Here is a 15934-nt window from a genome sequence, read left to right as displayed (position 1 = left end):
TGGAGAGCATTTTACTGGCTCAACTGTGATATATGTGGGCTGTATTCTGACAGTGTCGCTGAATGATGACTTGGGGAAATGGGTTAGAAGAGCACTGAGAGATAGTGAGTTGAAAAATGTCTATTTGCGCATGACAGAGCTTCAGTATGTCCCCGAACGCTGCTGTCAGGGGTGAGCCCAGAATAAATGTGAAGCCGAAATCCTGGCCCTTCAAGTATCTTTATGCTACAATTAGTTACTTGTTTATGACAGCAAAGACTGGGTCACTGTCATAATGTAAAATATTCAATATGTCTGTGTGTGGAGGGTGACGTGTGTGTTGTGTGCACTGTGAGAAATAGCTAGTCACAAAGCTGAAGAAAACCTGGAGCCAGCAGAAATTCTTACTGAGGCATGCTGGAGCTGACACACACAGGGAAATGACTAAGTATACACACAGCTGTACATCCTAGAAGTCAAAGAGCCACAGTACACACTTCATACACTCTCCTGCCATGCATCTGAAATTAGAAGTCCTAATTATTATTTCCATTGTGCCCCACTCCTGTGACAAGGACCACTAGCTGTGAATGATTATAATTATTACCCGTAGTAGAATAGCAGTCATGCTGTTGTATCATCAGCAACATCATCCAACAGATCAGGGTCAGATCCAACTTGAAATTCATGTATGCAATTCAATTCACATCCTCTGTGTTAAGATATTCAAAAACATTTCTCATTTGACTTCTGCTTGGATGTGTCGCGCATGGATTATGTTTTGCCTCTGGCATGCAATGGTAAATGAAAAGTAAAGCGCTATTCGTCAGCTGACTATCTGACAGAGAAAACTACTGCATCTGCTCAACAGGCTTTTGTCATTCTGCTCTCTCTACATCATCAACCACAACTTATGATAAAATAGCCATACAATTCAATTATCACTAATGTCTGATTAGGGCACAAATGGCGCGGTCTCCACAAACAGCAGCACAATTAAAGTGAAATGAATTACAGCAAATCTTCGAGCGAATGCTCGCGCTGCTGTAAATTTTAAAACACTCAACTTGTATGCAGTAAAAAGATTTACAACAAAATATAGCCTGTCTCTTATTTGTACATAAATTCACAACATCGTTTAGAGTAGCAAACAAGCCTGTCTTGAATGGCTGGTAATTATGTACAGCAGCAAATAAAGCGTGGTTTCTTTCTGAGGCACTGGTGGCTTGTTAAGTGGTGAACAGACAAAACAGCATTTAGAAAATGAAAGGTGCAGGGAAACATCCAGGGCACAGCGAGCTTCTCTCCCATTAGAAACAACACAGTCTGTCTCACGATTGTTTGTTTGTTCCAACTGGCTGTACTGGAAAGACGCACCCTGAACCCCCACCACCAACAGTAACTATGTCTCTCCCTTTTTTCTGTCCCCTCTCCCTCCGTCTGTCCAGCCCTTCCTCTAATCTTCCCACCATGTCCACCCCCCCACCCCCACACTCCTATGCAGCTTCTCTGCTTTTTCCTCTCAGAGAATCCTACCCAATGTTTTGGTCCCTTTCTCTTCATCAACCCCTTTATTTCATCTCACCCACCACCACCCCTTTTCCAACCACCAAATCAAAAATAAGGCTAATGAAGGTGGCTTAGTATCCCAGTGTTCAGGATCCTGACAGTATGCACATCCAGTGTAACATAAATATGGGGCTCCTACGGCTTTAACATGAGGAATCTAAAAAAAAACACGTTCAAATTAGACAAGGGGCATTGCAGACAAGGGGAATCTATTAGTGTTATTATATAACAAAAACCAGAGCTGTTATTGCCACTGTGTGTGCCATTACAAAGGGAACAATACATAGGAGCACACTGTGTGAAACCAATTAAAATCTAGCCCTGTCATATAGCTTCCTCCCTCCCGAGTCATGTTGTGAATATGCCGCTTTCACACCATTCATGTCAGTGCACCTGTGTCCACTGCATTAAATCTTCACCTCTTTCAGCCAGTTCTTAAATTTCCTTGCATCACATCTCACTATCTGTTTCAAAAATCCCACGAGTTGAAATACAAGGGGGCCCAGGAGAGTGTGAGCAGAACAGGGGAAATTTCACATTATCTATCCATCTGCAATATAAGGGTCTGATGAGGAAGCAGGAAATGAGCTATGAACGTCAAGCCTGCGTGGTCATGGCCCCGGTGGCCACCAGCCTACATATTGAGATCAAGTAGGCAATGTGAAAAGTGGTTTAATAGACCCCAGTTTGATTGGACTTTTATTTGTTAATGGGTGAAATCCTGATGCATTACTTTAATTATCCTGGCAGAACTAATTCATGAACATGGCTGAACTTGGCATTCAGATAGCATCCAAAATGCTTTCCTCTCTCTCTTTTTTTGAAACTTCCTATCCTCAAAGTACTCCTGATCTCTCTGATAGGACTTGCAAGGCATGTGATGGTTTAAACTTTCAGTGTACTTTAACCAGCCAGCTGCCATGAATGAATCCACAGAAAGAGAGGAGAGTGCCAAGGCCATTTTTCTCATCTTTTTTAAAAGCACTGGGGCCCACCCAGACCCTACATGTGAGCATGTCCATGCTGGCTCAGCCCTCACAGTGCAGAGCAGCCCTAGTTGGTTTGGCTGATGCTGCTTTGGAAGTGAAAAAGGGGAGGGGGTGGGGGGTGGACTACAGGCAGCCTCTGCTCACATCCACACTTAGCCCAAACAGACATCAACTGCTCCGTCAATGCCAAAGAGCAGCCAATCAAGGGTGAGATGCTTAACGTCTTTCTGATTGTATTGTTTTTAATTCATTACATGACTGCGCTGTAACAGTTTTGCCTCGGCGCCTTACACCTCACACTGACACATATTTTCCAAAACAGGGCATTCTTTAAAGTAGATTAGCACAGTTTGCCTGTCAGCTACAGATGTAATTTTTGCCTCTCTCAGCCACTGTGTATATATTTGTGTTTCAGTTCATGCGTGTGTGTGTGTGTGTGTGTGTGTGTGTGTGTGTGTGTGTGTGTGTGTGTGTGTGTGTGTGTGTGTGTGTGTGTGCGTGTGTGCGTGTGCGTGTGTGTGAGGCTGAATGTGTTTCAGTATGTTTACGTGTGTGCACACGAGCATGCCAGTAGCATGTGAGTACAAATGTGAGCGTCTTCCTGGAACAGCTCCCGTCTGGGGGGGCAGAGCAGGCAGCAAAGAGCTCAGCAGCGCCTCAGTCCCTCAGGACACGCTGCAGCTCTCTCCTCGCGGCCATGAAAAGCAATCAGAGCCCGGCCTTCTCCCCTGGACTTACTTCTGTCTTTAATTACAGAACTCAGCAGCACAGAGAAAGACTGCCTCCACTGGGCCAGAGCCAGCATGTCACAACCCAAACACAGGGGCCGGGATCCACACGGCAGGCCTCTGCATACAGTGGCCTGGCATAAACACTGGGTGCTTAAGCTTTGCAGCAGGTCCCGATGGGCTCAGCATGCGTCTACATAGACTAAGACAGAGGTGCTTCTATACAGTAGCAACACATTCTGCAGAAAAAAACTGCAGCACAAACACAGCAGGGCTCCAGACAAGCAAGGAAGGGCCTCTATGTACACTTAATGAGATGTTCTCACCTGTACTCTGCCTTTTGTAACACTCAGAACAGGTAAACTCAAGAGATCTGGGAACACCTAACTACTAAAAAAAGAATCAATGGTAGAGGATGAATGTTTGTGATACTGCAGTGTAGCCCCTAATGCTGCTGCTTCTCTTCTTTATCCGGTTTTATAGTCATCATTAAATGTAAGGCGTAAAATATTAATCAGAATCATGATCCTCACATATGAATACTATGTTCACTTGTAAGAAAAAGGATGATTGATGAGGATCAGCTCATTGTGTATAACTGAGACTCTCCCAATTGAGAGACATGTAGAGGCCCCAACACATGTGCCTAAGGCTGAAGCCGAGGAGAAACCACAGAGCACACATGGACAGGGGAAGATAAGAGACTATGTACACAAGCTGGTGGTTTTTATTGCTGCAACATAACGCTCAGATAGCATTTTAAACACATTTGCAGAAAACCTGCCAGCGCTGTCCTTGCTACTGTGGAACAGAGCCATGGTATTGAAATGTGTCATTGGGCTCAATTTCTCACCCAATTTAAACTGAACAGAAAATGGCACTTTAACAAAAGCAATGAGGACTGACCAGGAGGAGATGTGAATGGCAAATGACGTAAAGACAAATCTCCATGGCACGCTTGGTGGCACATCACAGAACGAAGACAGCACTGATATGGTACGATAGTTTCCGCAGCTATGATCTTCAAACAAGACCAGGGCGGCCTGAGCAAGGAGGCTCCTCACCCCTCCACACATCCCATAGCCTCGGGCCCGATGGCACACTGTGCCGTCACACATGATAATGACACCCACATCAACGTGTCAACTCAATTTGGCCCTCTTATAGGCTCTCTTTGACTCAATCAATGCATGGCCTTCCATCTGGTTTCCAATGCTGTCGTCACATTGGAGAAGGAGAGGGTAGTGACGGGCCTTTCACCAGCAGCTCACCCTATAACTGCCCCCTAAATCCCTACACTTTAACATTATAACATATTCTTTAAGCAAATACTCCAACAAGTACCCAGCAAGTCAAAAGCACCCTGTCAAGTTGGCTTCAAAGGCTTCAAAACGTAAATCAAACCAAGTCATGTCAGGTCAATAACTGTGTGCTGTACAGATCATTAACTGTGGCGATAAATTTGCCAAGTTCTTATTTGAAAATCCCATTTTACAAGGCATTCCAATAAACATCAGCCAGGCAAATTTCTAGCTCATTAAAATTTAATCCAATTAAAATCCTATTTCAAACAAAGTTACACCTCCACAAAACCAAGCACACAGGCTCTTATTATGGGCCGGAGCTCATTATTTTTGAGAATGGCTTGTCTGGCTTGCAGTGTGGTGACTGGGACATCCAGTAAACATCTGTCATGAAGCATCCTTAAAAGGAGAGCACAGACACAGTAAGCTACTGATCTAGTGACCGGACAGTGCAGGCATTCACACATGCCTTGCTGCACCTGTGTGTGCTCTGTTGTGGTGATGTTTAGGCCAATTTTAAGAATTTGTGCTTATAAACCGTTTATGAATCATTTATTCGCCATATCACAGGAGGGGCCTAGCTGTAAAATGATGTGTTATCCCATTAGGTTTCAATAGCCCATTCATGAATCATTCATTAGTTTGGACTATAGATTATTCTCCCTTATCATTTCTTATTCATTTTGGGGCAGTACTGCTCGGGATGCATAACGTTGATTCAAAATGACGTCCAGAGGCCACTGTTTTTCTCCAAAACATACAAACAGCGCAAGGTAACTGGCTTCAATATGAACAACCACACGTGGTATCTGTATTTGTGTTGAATTTCTGAGCCTTAAGCGAATAGGTCAGAGCTTGTGCTTTAAGTAAGTGGGGGTATTTTTCGCAGGGAATAGGTCGATGGAGCAGAGACGAATGAATGTAGGCTACGACAGCTGTCCCAAGGAGGTAGGGCTGCTACTACACCGCATGCATGGTGTGTTCTCCCTTTGAATAAAATGTCCGATCAGACCAAATCAGGTAAAGCAGGGATATAAATCAGTGTGTGTATAAATCAAGCTGTCATGTGCATACCTAACAGAGCTCGCTCCCTATTCAAATACACACGGCACGCCGAATAGCAGCATAATAACGTTTTCACTGCCTACCTCCAGAGCGTATGCGCCCAAACTGCGTTTTTTCCCCCGTCGCAATGGGATCCTTCTCAGCTGCTCTGGACAGTATCAGAGATGCGTCTTCCCCCCGAAATGCAAACACTTCCCCTGCATGTTCCCCCCACCCTCCCCGCCACCACCAGCAGCAGCAGCCCGGGCCTCCAGTAATAGCAGGTGGACGCGCCTCTCAATGATGGAGACAGCGCGACTCTCTTCTCCCCCGCCGCTCCATTTTCAATTACGGAAGAATTCGTATTCCAGGAAACGCGCTATAGGGCAGCCAGCATGTCCTAATATCGCCGCTTTTCTCGGGACCAACAGGGGCCGTCGCCTCTCAAACTCCCGATTCGCGGCGCCCCTTCGCCTGTTATCTACCTTTTACGAGATGCTTGATGTTGCCATTGTCACGGCGTATTTTTTCTTCCTTTTTTTTTTTTTTTTGCAGCTGGACCTCTCCCCCTCCTTGCGACGCGCAGTCTCGTAGGCGCGCACTTTGCTTGCTCCCCCTCCGATTCTTCTCGGTCCGACCTATGAGCGCGCACAGCCAGCCGACGCAGGGCCACGCACTGCTTTGACGGACGCGCTGAGCAAATCAGGTAGCCCACTCCGAATAGGACTGTATCATAACAGGGCAACTGCAATGACATGAATAATGAATAGGCTACTCATGTTTGCCTGTGCTGGATGATAGGCCCACTCACAACGCGTACCGGACTGGAAGCAATATTTGGATAGACTTCGGGGGTGGGGGTCTCTCTCTCTCTTTCTCTCTCTCTCTCTCTCTCTCTCTCTCTCTCTCTCTCTCTCTCTCTCTCTCTAACTGGATGTGCAAACTAAAGAAGAGAAAGAAGAAATATGACATGAAATATATGGGAGATAGTCCAGAAGTACAACTCCACAATGTTTTCTATATTAGTGTTTAAAGACATTAGACAGGTCAGGCTACACACAAGCAAAAAGTAGGGTATGAGTGTGGCTCTCTTTATACTTGTTAAGGTTCATTCTTGCTTATATCCAGGGCACAAATCTTTAGGTGTGCAACGACAGTGTCTTTAACTAATCATTTAATTGTTGTATCAATTCATTGGTTAACTGTGTCATCTAAAAGTCAGACAATACTGACAAATGCTTCATAAATAGTAATTTTCTAGAGGCCAAGATGAGAAATTCCAAAAGATGACAGTCCAAAAATCATATTCTTTTTACTATTAAATGACAAAGAATCCCCAAATGTTAAGTATTTTTTACTGAAAACTGAGTCAAACAATTGATTGCCAATTGACTCACCTTTTTTAATCTGAGTATAGAGAATTGATTAGTTGACGGCGGTTTTAATAATGTTTCTATGATTAGTCAAGTGCCAATTTAAAAATGTCCCTTTTTCATCTTCTAAAATATATTGTTTTGCTGTTTTTTGTTTTATATCATTGTACATTGAATATCTTTGGGTTTTAGACTCTACGTTTAATAAAACTAGACATAGGAAGAGTTCACCTCGGGCTCTGAAAACTTGATGATGGAAATGTTTGTATCTTTTATTCAATTCTAATATTTTACAGACAAAACCCGATCGTCCAGGTAATTAACTGTTCACTTGTTTAAGCATGTGTTTCTCATGACATTTACCTAAAGCTCAAATTGACATTTATGTAAACAGCTTATAACCCAGAGGGATTAATTGACTTCACTATAAAAGAACACAAACTACAACTACCGCCTCGTGGATGTAGACCTAAGTCGAATAGTCAAATTGCAATTTACATTTATGCCTGTCGAGATATAATATATGTAGTAAAGACTTTAAAGGAATTTGTCCAATAAAGCTGATTAAAATAGCACACAAAATTGAGGTCATGACAATAGACGATGCTTCAAATATGGATGTTGCTGCAAAGAAGCAACAAATTCTAAAACGTTGATGTTTCATACACATCTTCAACACGACAGCGCAGAAGATCTAAACAGTCACAACAGTTTCAAGGTGGACACCGATACTGCACTAATTCAGTATTTGACGTAAGTTCAAATGCAGTCACAATCGGCCCTTCTGTTCCCGACTTATGGTGTTGAACAATGGAGTTTTTACAGAACATTATGATGGTACTGTGAAGTTGACCTTTGATCTTTTGGGTATAAAATGTCATCAGTTATTTTATCCTATTAGACATCTGTTTGAAATTTTCTCTCAATTGTTAAAATAATTCTTGAGTTATGGCCACAAACATGTTTTGTGAGGTCACAGTGACCTTAAACCACCAACATTTAAATGAATCAGTTCATCCTCGAGTCCAAGTGAATGTTTTTGAAACCATTCCCTCAAAGCACTGAGATATCACTTTCACGAGAGTGGGACAGAAGGACAACCTGAAAACAATGTCTGTAGCTTCGGCTGTCAACAGCACAGAGACTATTGAAAGAAATGATTCACATCTGAGGAACTGAAACCCTTAAAAAATCATATAAATTATTAATTAGTTATTTAACTTATCAATTCATCAAATTGTTTAAACTCTAACATTACTGCAGGTCTATTATCCCTAAACTTTTACCTTTAGATATAAATACTAAGACATCATGAGGCTCTTCATGGTGAAGGTCTCTGTAATCTACCTGCATAGTAATGCTCAATGAAACAGAACCACTGAAACAAACAATTTATTCAAACTAAATAGTTTATTTCCTATTGTTTGGATTCACAATTGAGCTGTAATGACCTCCGATATAACAGAGACAAAAACGGTCCTTGTACTGCAGCTGGGTCGCACACACATTATTACTGATGCCACATGTAAAGACAGATCCTATGATATTGAACTTGTTCTTCTGCCTGTGCATGCTCATAGCCATGTTTTGATTTACCATTTCTATATATAACTGAGTGCACACACACACACACACACACACACACACACACACAATGCAAATGATCTTGGAAATGGGTGGTTAGCATTTATTTCATTAGCTAGGTTTTCACATTAAATGTAAAGTGCAAGATCGAAGCTAATGATCTCCATAGTGACTCCATAGTAACAGAAATTATATCCACGTTTCTTAAAATACCTTTTCAGCTGCAGTCATTGTTACAGATGGTTTTAAGAAAGACATAAATTAGCTTCCAGCTCCTTTTATCACAACAAGTTCATAACAAAACTCAAAGCTGACAAGAGCAGAACATTTTCATGCTGCTTTAATTGCAGAGTTTCTTCACGTCTTTACCGTAAACAGAAGTAATCAGTACCGCAGTACGGTGAATTTAACATGAAATAATATGTTAGGCTATACAAACTCACACTGAAGTTTAAATTCTGCCTGCACATATAATGAATAAATGCACACAATTTGGGTTGTAATTTGAATTCGGACTTTAAAGGGTTGATGATGACAGCATCGGTTTAAAACAAGCATTGATCACCAAAGATGATCTCACTCTTATAAGAGATCATAAGATATATATTTTTTGCAGGAAATGATTAACAGGTTTTATATCCCGCTAACTAAATGTATCAACTGTACATATACATATGTATATATGTATATATATCATTTTCAAATTTTATATATATATATATATAAATATATATATAAAATTTGAAAAAAGGGTACGCAAGACCCAGAAACAAAGAACAACGTTTCGACGACGACATTTCTGTATTTTAGTGAAACAACTTCACTGACGAGCTCATTTAATGCTGCACCCAAACAGCTCAATTCTCTTTACATCATTTGTGGAATAAATTCACTGTATACCTTTTCTGAGTTGCAGTAGCTTACTGTGAATTTCAATAATGTTTCTTTTCGGCTGTGATTCATATGTACACTCCTTGTTCTTCCTATTGTAAACCAAGAGTTCTATTCATGTTGCTGACAAAGTAAATAGGCTTGATGTATTCTAACAACCAGTCAGTGTGTATTATTACACTTGATCAAATACTCTTCTCAGTATTAATTATTTGTTTATTGTGGTTGATTTAGGCACCACGTTATTTTTTTTGTGTTTTATTATATTGTTTCCATCAATAGTCACTGAGCTGAGTTTCAATCAAATGTTTATGAACAACTGTGACAAGTCAAACATGAACTTGAAATCCAAGCAAATGGTGAATAAAGTTAATGTCAAGGCCTTTCCTGTAAACTATCCCTCGCCTGTATAAAATGACGGGAGCACTGACAGATATATATTTTACATTCTTCATAACACAGTTCAAAGTTTAAATAAATCAACAGGAGGTAACTCTGGTACCAAAGCCCATGTAAAATTAAAGGCTGTGATGCATTGAGAACAGAATGTAAATGCTGAACTTTCTGGCTTTGACACTCAGCAGGTCTGACAGTCGGTGTGAAATCTCCAATAAGATTATGACAGTTGTAACCTGCGTGAATCCATCTTTGTATTAGCATCACTGTCTGTGCCTGACCAACCAATCTAAGAGGGGGCCCTTTGGTCTGATTTGTAAGCTCTGTATGAGATGCATTGAGCTCCATTCAAATAGCAGACCTGCAATGCATGTGCAGGTTCAGAGTGAACAATGCTTGAGGTGGAAAAAAAAGAAGTGCCAGTACCACCCATATTCACATGTTGTAGTGTGTATGTAATCAGCAAAACATTTTATAAGCCTACATTCCTAATTTCCATTGTGAATAAAAGATAGGCTTTTAAGATATATTATTGATCATTTTAATTAATTTAATGACGGGGACAAACATTTTAAATATCTGATTAACAGCCCTAGTTTAAAGATGCTGTAAAGTAGAAATGAAAATGAGTTTTAAGTTCATCACACCACAGAAGTATGGGTTGTTAACTACCCATCCAAATTTGAATGAAAAAAAACTCCGACAAGTTTGTTAAATTAGTCTTTGAAATCCTGAGAAAATCATCAGTCTTCTCTGCTCTGAGACTGGGGGGGCGTGTCCTGAAGGAGCTGAAGCCCCGCCCACTCGCTGGAAGGTGTTCAGTGTTCAGTATGACAGTCCTGTGGCTGCAGTTATTTTCCCCACTAAGCGGTCCGTCTGACATCCAACCTCTCGGTGACTTTATGCATGATGTCCCACTGGTACTCTGTCTCTCTGGTGGACAGAGCAGCCTGCTTTGGGAAAACAGAACAGAATCAGAATTTATTTGTCCAATGAGTGAAACATACAGATGCATATAAATCCAGCTTGTCCCCCTGAGCTGTAACACAGGAGTCAAACTGGACACCAGAGACAGAAGACAGTGAGTCTCCAACTACTTCTAACGCACCTGCATTACAATAGTGGAGATAATAAGAGCGGAGGAGTTGATTTAGTTCTGTAACGACTGCAACATGAACAACGCTGCATTATATCACATGTCAATTCATTATATCACATCAATTCATTACATCACATGTTAATTCCTTATTCATTATATCAGTCAATTCAAACTTTGAACCTGCTCAGGTTGAGCCGACAGTCTTTCTCTTTCACTGATGTCCCTCCACCTCCACCACCTCCTCCACCTCCACCTGCTCTCTGCAGCCTCCTGCACATGTAGTCGGGCTCGTTTGTCCGGACCGGTACCGGTACCGGTACATGTAACCGAGAGGGTCGCTGATTGTAACGTTACGCAGGAGTACAAAAACAACAACCCTCATTAATCGTGAGGACTAGATCTCCTCTGGTCCATGTTCACCATCACCCCGACATGTAAAATATAGAGTTACATATATTATAGTTTCTTATCGGAGCTACATTGAGACGCATAAAACAATCCGCGGTTCTCGGAGCATTTTCCTCTGAACTCCGCTACGAGCTCAATAGAAGCTAATTAGCACATTAGTTCCCATTTCACCAAAATAAAGTTATTCTTCATCAAGTAAAATCACGTTAGCGGTTTGCACCGCGGACTAAATATAGCAGAGTTACTGTGGAAAAGTTATCTCGTATAATTATAACAAGCACACAGAACTTATGCTGAGTGGTGAACTGCTGGCGGCGGCGGACGAGACTGCCGATGGCAGCGGCGGAGACGGCCGGCGGTCCGGCGGCGCGATCCGGCTGCGGACACGGCCTGCGGCGGTGGACGGTACCGGTGCGAGCGGAAGATGAACGGCCGTGAGGGTGAAACTCGGATCGGCTCCGCGCTGCAGGAGAAGCGGCGTGTCCGTGAACTCGGTCCGTCTCCGGTCCAAGTTGAAACTATCCACCGTGAAATGGTCCCTGCAGAGGCTGTTGGTGTTCATCCTAAAGTCTCTTTTAGCTCTTCATGAAATCAATCCACCTCTTTTTCCTTTCTTCATCAGTAGGACATTTAAATAGCGATGCAGCGCTGCTTTGGAGGTTCTTGTTCCAGGAAAGATGAACTTGCAGGTGGAGGGAGACGTCCTGTAGCAGCCAGCTGATGTACAATAACAATCTGACTACAGCAGGAGTAGAACTGAAGTCCAGTGGGATGAACTCTTATGCAAATGAGCTCCAGGCTTTTATATCGTTTCACTGTGAGAGGAGGAGCCACGCAGAAGGTTATATAAACAGTCTGTGATTGTGATGTAGATAGGTTATTGTGACGTAGTTGGTTATTGTGATGTAGATAGGTTGTTGTGATGTAGATAGGTTAGGTTTTAGCCCCGCCTAAAAAAAACCCTGAGCTGAAGACGGATGAGAAACTGTTCAACGGTCTAACTCCACATTTCAGTGCGACAAAGTTTAAAAGCTTTGCACATGCTTTCAGCAACTCATTTCACATGTATATAATAAATTGAGAAGCAAATCTTGGACTTTGCTTTACAGCATCTTTAAAACCTATGGCCGAACAGAGTAGGAAGTCTGGAGGGATTGCCATTTCAATGGAGGGCTTTTATTTTTGAAACGAGGAAATCCAGTCCGGAGTTCTTACGAAACAATTTCCTGTAAATGAATATTTGACTTCAGCTTAATTCAGCAAACATTACACATTTTTGGGGTGACAAACAACATTGTTCTTAATGAATGAGATGTTCACATGCTGACAGAAATGGCGTCTGTTATGTTATGAAGTTAAACTGAATTGTACTTGCAGCTGTTCGCGAGCGCTACGTCAAGGATTTGACTGTCGTAGCTCTGCTGTGTCATCGTCTGGTTCTGTTGGTGTTCTATTTGAACTCTTCTGGAGCCAGGCCCAACATTACTGTACGGTTAACGTGACGTTGCTCACGCTAGCCGCCGACAGGGAAATGCACGCGGGCGAGTTCCCGGAACAGGTGAGCGACACGCAGTGCCCGCTGGGTGATGTAGTTCATACGGGTCCATTATGAATCGCCCAGATAGCGTAACATGGAGAGGTCAGAAAAAGTATTGACGGCTGATAAGAAGTGCTGGTGCAACAGTAAAATGTAGAGGTGCGGGTACTGCATAGACGACGAGTGTTACCAGCACACTTCAGGCACTGAGATGGTGAATCGTGTGATTCCATTTTAAAGTTTAAGACTATATGACAGGGCCTGAACTGTAGCACATTAATTCAGCTTCAAAGCTTTACTTTTACCAAATTCAGAGCGAGTGCTGGATTACACACGTACTAAACCTAACTAGAAACTTTCATGATCAGTGGAAGTAATATTTAGACCCAGTAGGCTACTTTCAGCTACTTCATTACAAGTTAAAGTGTTAAAGTAAAACTACTATTAAAAGTAACCCTAAATAATCATTTGATTATTAATAGTGAAGCATCATGTTGTAGCTGCTGCAGGTGGAGCAAGTTTAAACTACAGGGTTTTTTTTTTTATACAAGGACAGCAAATAAATGTGAGGGTTCGTCAAATGAATAATAGTTCAATAATAATAGTTAAATTATATTTTCGTTTTTTTTTTAACTTTTTCTTTAATCTTTGACTTTTGCCCAGATATTGAATTATAAACATTTATTAAAACCAAACCATGTGAGAAGTTAAGAGTAAAAGAACAGTATGTGGTGGAGCTGTTTACAGCTCATAGGCATGAGACCTCGAGTTCACACAGCTTTTTTCAAGATGTCAGAAGCCAAAAATGTTGGAAACCACTGGTTTAATATTTAATATTGTGTTGTGTTTTAAAAGCTCATGTTATTTTTTTGTGTCAAGTCTTCATCTTAAAAGTAAAATAAATGAAGTGGGTTGAAAGTAGCATTAAATGGGAAATACTCAAGTACAAGTAAATGAAGTACATTACTTGAGTAAATGTAGGCTACTTAATTATTTTTTTCTTATATTAATGATATTCCAAAAGTTGTACATGTATTACCAGTTCTGTTAGTTATGAGTAACATTTTAAAGTGAAAAGCTGTTCCTGACATAACCTTTCTTTTGGAGATTTAATACCCTGAAAAGATGATCTCTCCTAAATTTATTACCATCAAATGTTTTTAGTTTAACATTATGGATTTGATTATGTTTCTTGCCTACAAAGAGGCAGTAGCGATGATGATGTCATGTAGATATAAACCCCGGAGCTGCCAGACAGTGAATAATGGAACAACTCCTGTGGGACTCTTTGACAGCAGTCACCGTTATTTTACTGGGACACATGGGGCATTTTCTGACTCACAGCTTGAAGAGTTACATTTAAAATATCCACAGATTCAGTCACTAATTCAGTGTCAGTCAACTTGTTACACCTGATGACATTCTCAACTCGAGTCTTAATGCTCTGATTTTCTTTCTAAACAATTCAGTGATAACATTGCCCTTCAAAAACAGTGAAAGAACACAACCTAAAAGCCGCACAAATTCTATTTTTAGACTGTATTTTCCCCTGAAGTATCTCCCATCATAAAGTCCTACAGCTTTTACCTGCCAGTAGCAACAATAGTTTTTGCAAAAAATAGAAAAGAAAGAGCCGAAAGACACAATTCCACTTTTACGAACCCATGGAGTCCTAACTTTTAAAATAATACAGCACAATTACCCTCAAAGAGAACACCCATTTAACTTTCTATGATTAGATGTAGAAAATATTCAGTTGTTTTTATTGTGCTAAAAAGCAGAAAAAGCTTTTTTAGCATATGAGGATAAAAAAAAAAAAAAAAACAACATTCAAATTGTTATGAGATTCAGAAGTGTAGAGTCTGCAGCGAGCAAACATATTACAAATGTGTGGCCCGGATCATCTGGGCTCTGCTCAGAGGTTGCATCATCTGCAGCATACTGTATATGAGCAGAGACGGTATTGCCATCATAGCTGTGTTTATTGACTTTAAAAGGACCAGCTGTGTGTGCGCCGGTGCATGCATGTGTGAATATTCATTCTCATTTTGACCAGGAGCATCGATATAGTACACAGGGATTACGCACATAAATTTACACTCCCACACAAAACGGTGGAAATAACTACATCTTCTCTGAGGCACCGATGCATATTTATCAAGGCATAGACGCCCTTGGCCACATCCTCGTTCCATTGTAGTGGGATGGGAGCGAGCTGACTGTCTGGTGCAGAGGGATCGCCCTGAGTCTCAGGCTGCTCTGACTGTTATCAGGATGAAAATAAACGCAGAGGTCTTCAGCAACAGGCCAAGAAAGGGTCAGCAGGGATTTGACGTGTGTGGTTGAATCCTTCTTATCACCTGTGCACTCTGAACAGCTTTCATGGGACCACAGATGCAGCTCTTTGGGCGTGTTTGGAGCATCTCCATATTAAATCCAGCACTGAATCACCGTGCAGGGTAATAAGATATAGTCATGTAAAGAAGGCATGTGTATATCAGCAGCAGGCTCTTTGAAAATCTCTTCTTCAGTGGAAGGTCGTGGTTTGTGTTTGGCGCTGACTCCTGCTGCGGTCCACATTAAGGACATTATTAGAGTCCTTTGTGTGCTTGCCTTCCTTTGCGCCTGGAGAAAGCTGCATGGTAAACAGGAAAATGGCTTCCTCATTACCTCCTCAAAACATGCAGACAAACAGCTCACAATAGTACTAATCACATGCATGCCACACAGAACAATTAGGGGTCATTGAACAAAAGACTAAGTGACTCAGTTTTTGAACATGGACAGAGAGAAAGCAAACACCCTCACTGTGTAAGTCAATCTCGAATTGCTTGGTAACTTCAATACTTGAGAGTGTTATGTCCTTGACTGTATCAGACACACACACACACACACACACACAAAGCTTTGCCTCAGCAAAGAGGAGGAAAAGCACCAAAAAAAATTCAGCTCTGTGTAACATCGAAGGCTTCTTCAGAGAACCCGGGCAGATCATGGTGAGTTATGTTCGCTGAATAATTAGCGAATAACCTG

General features: G+C 41.5%; 1 protein-coding gene across 2 annotated transcripts in view; it reads right to left on the bottom strand.

Annotated features, from left to right (window-relative positions):
- The window catches only part of nexmifb (neurite extension and migration factor b), a 51762-nt gene extending 45348 nt beyond the window's left edge, over positions 1 to 6414 (bottom strand). Inside the window, exon 1 of one of the 2 annotated variants that reach the window (XM_069171622.1) lies at positions 6099 to 6414. The gene's annotated coding sequence lies outside the window, so the exon portion shown is untranslated. Of the gene's footprint in view, positions 1 to 5717; positions 5831 to 6098 lie in introns of those variants that run through there. The other variant, XM_069171621.1, reaches the window with a different exon arrangement.
- Positions 6415 to 15934: the final 9520 nt, after the last annotated feature.

Source organism: Embiotoca jacksoni, unplaced genomic scaffold, assembly GCF_022577435.1.
Source record: "Embiotoca jacksoni isolate LCO1_2020_lvr unplaced genomic scaffold, fEmbJac1.0.p SCAF_5, whole genome shotgun sequence".
NCBI classification, from domain to species: domain Eukaryota; kingdom Metazoa; phylum Chordata; class Actinopteri; family Embiotocidae; genus Embiotoca; species Embiotoca jacksoni.
The sequence above is the reverse complement of the archived record's forward strand: the minus strand, read 5'-3'. Positions and strand labels throughout refer to the sequence as shown.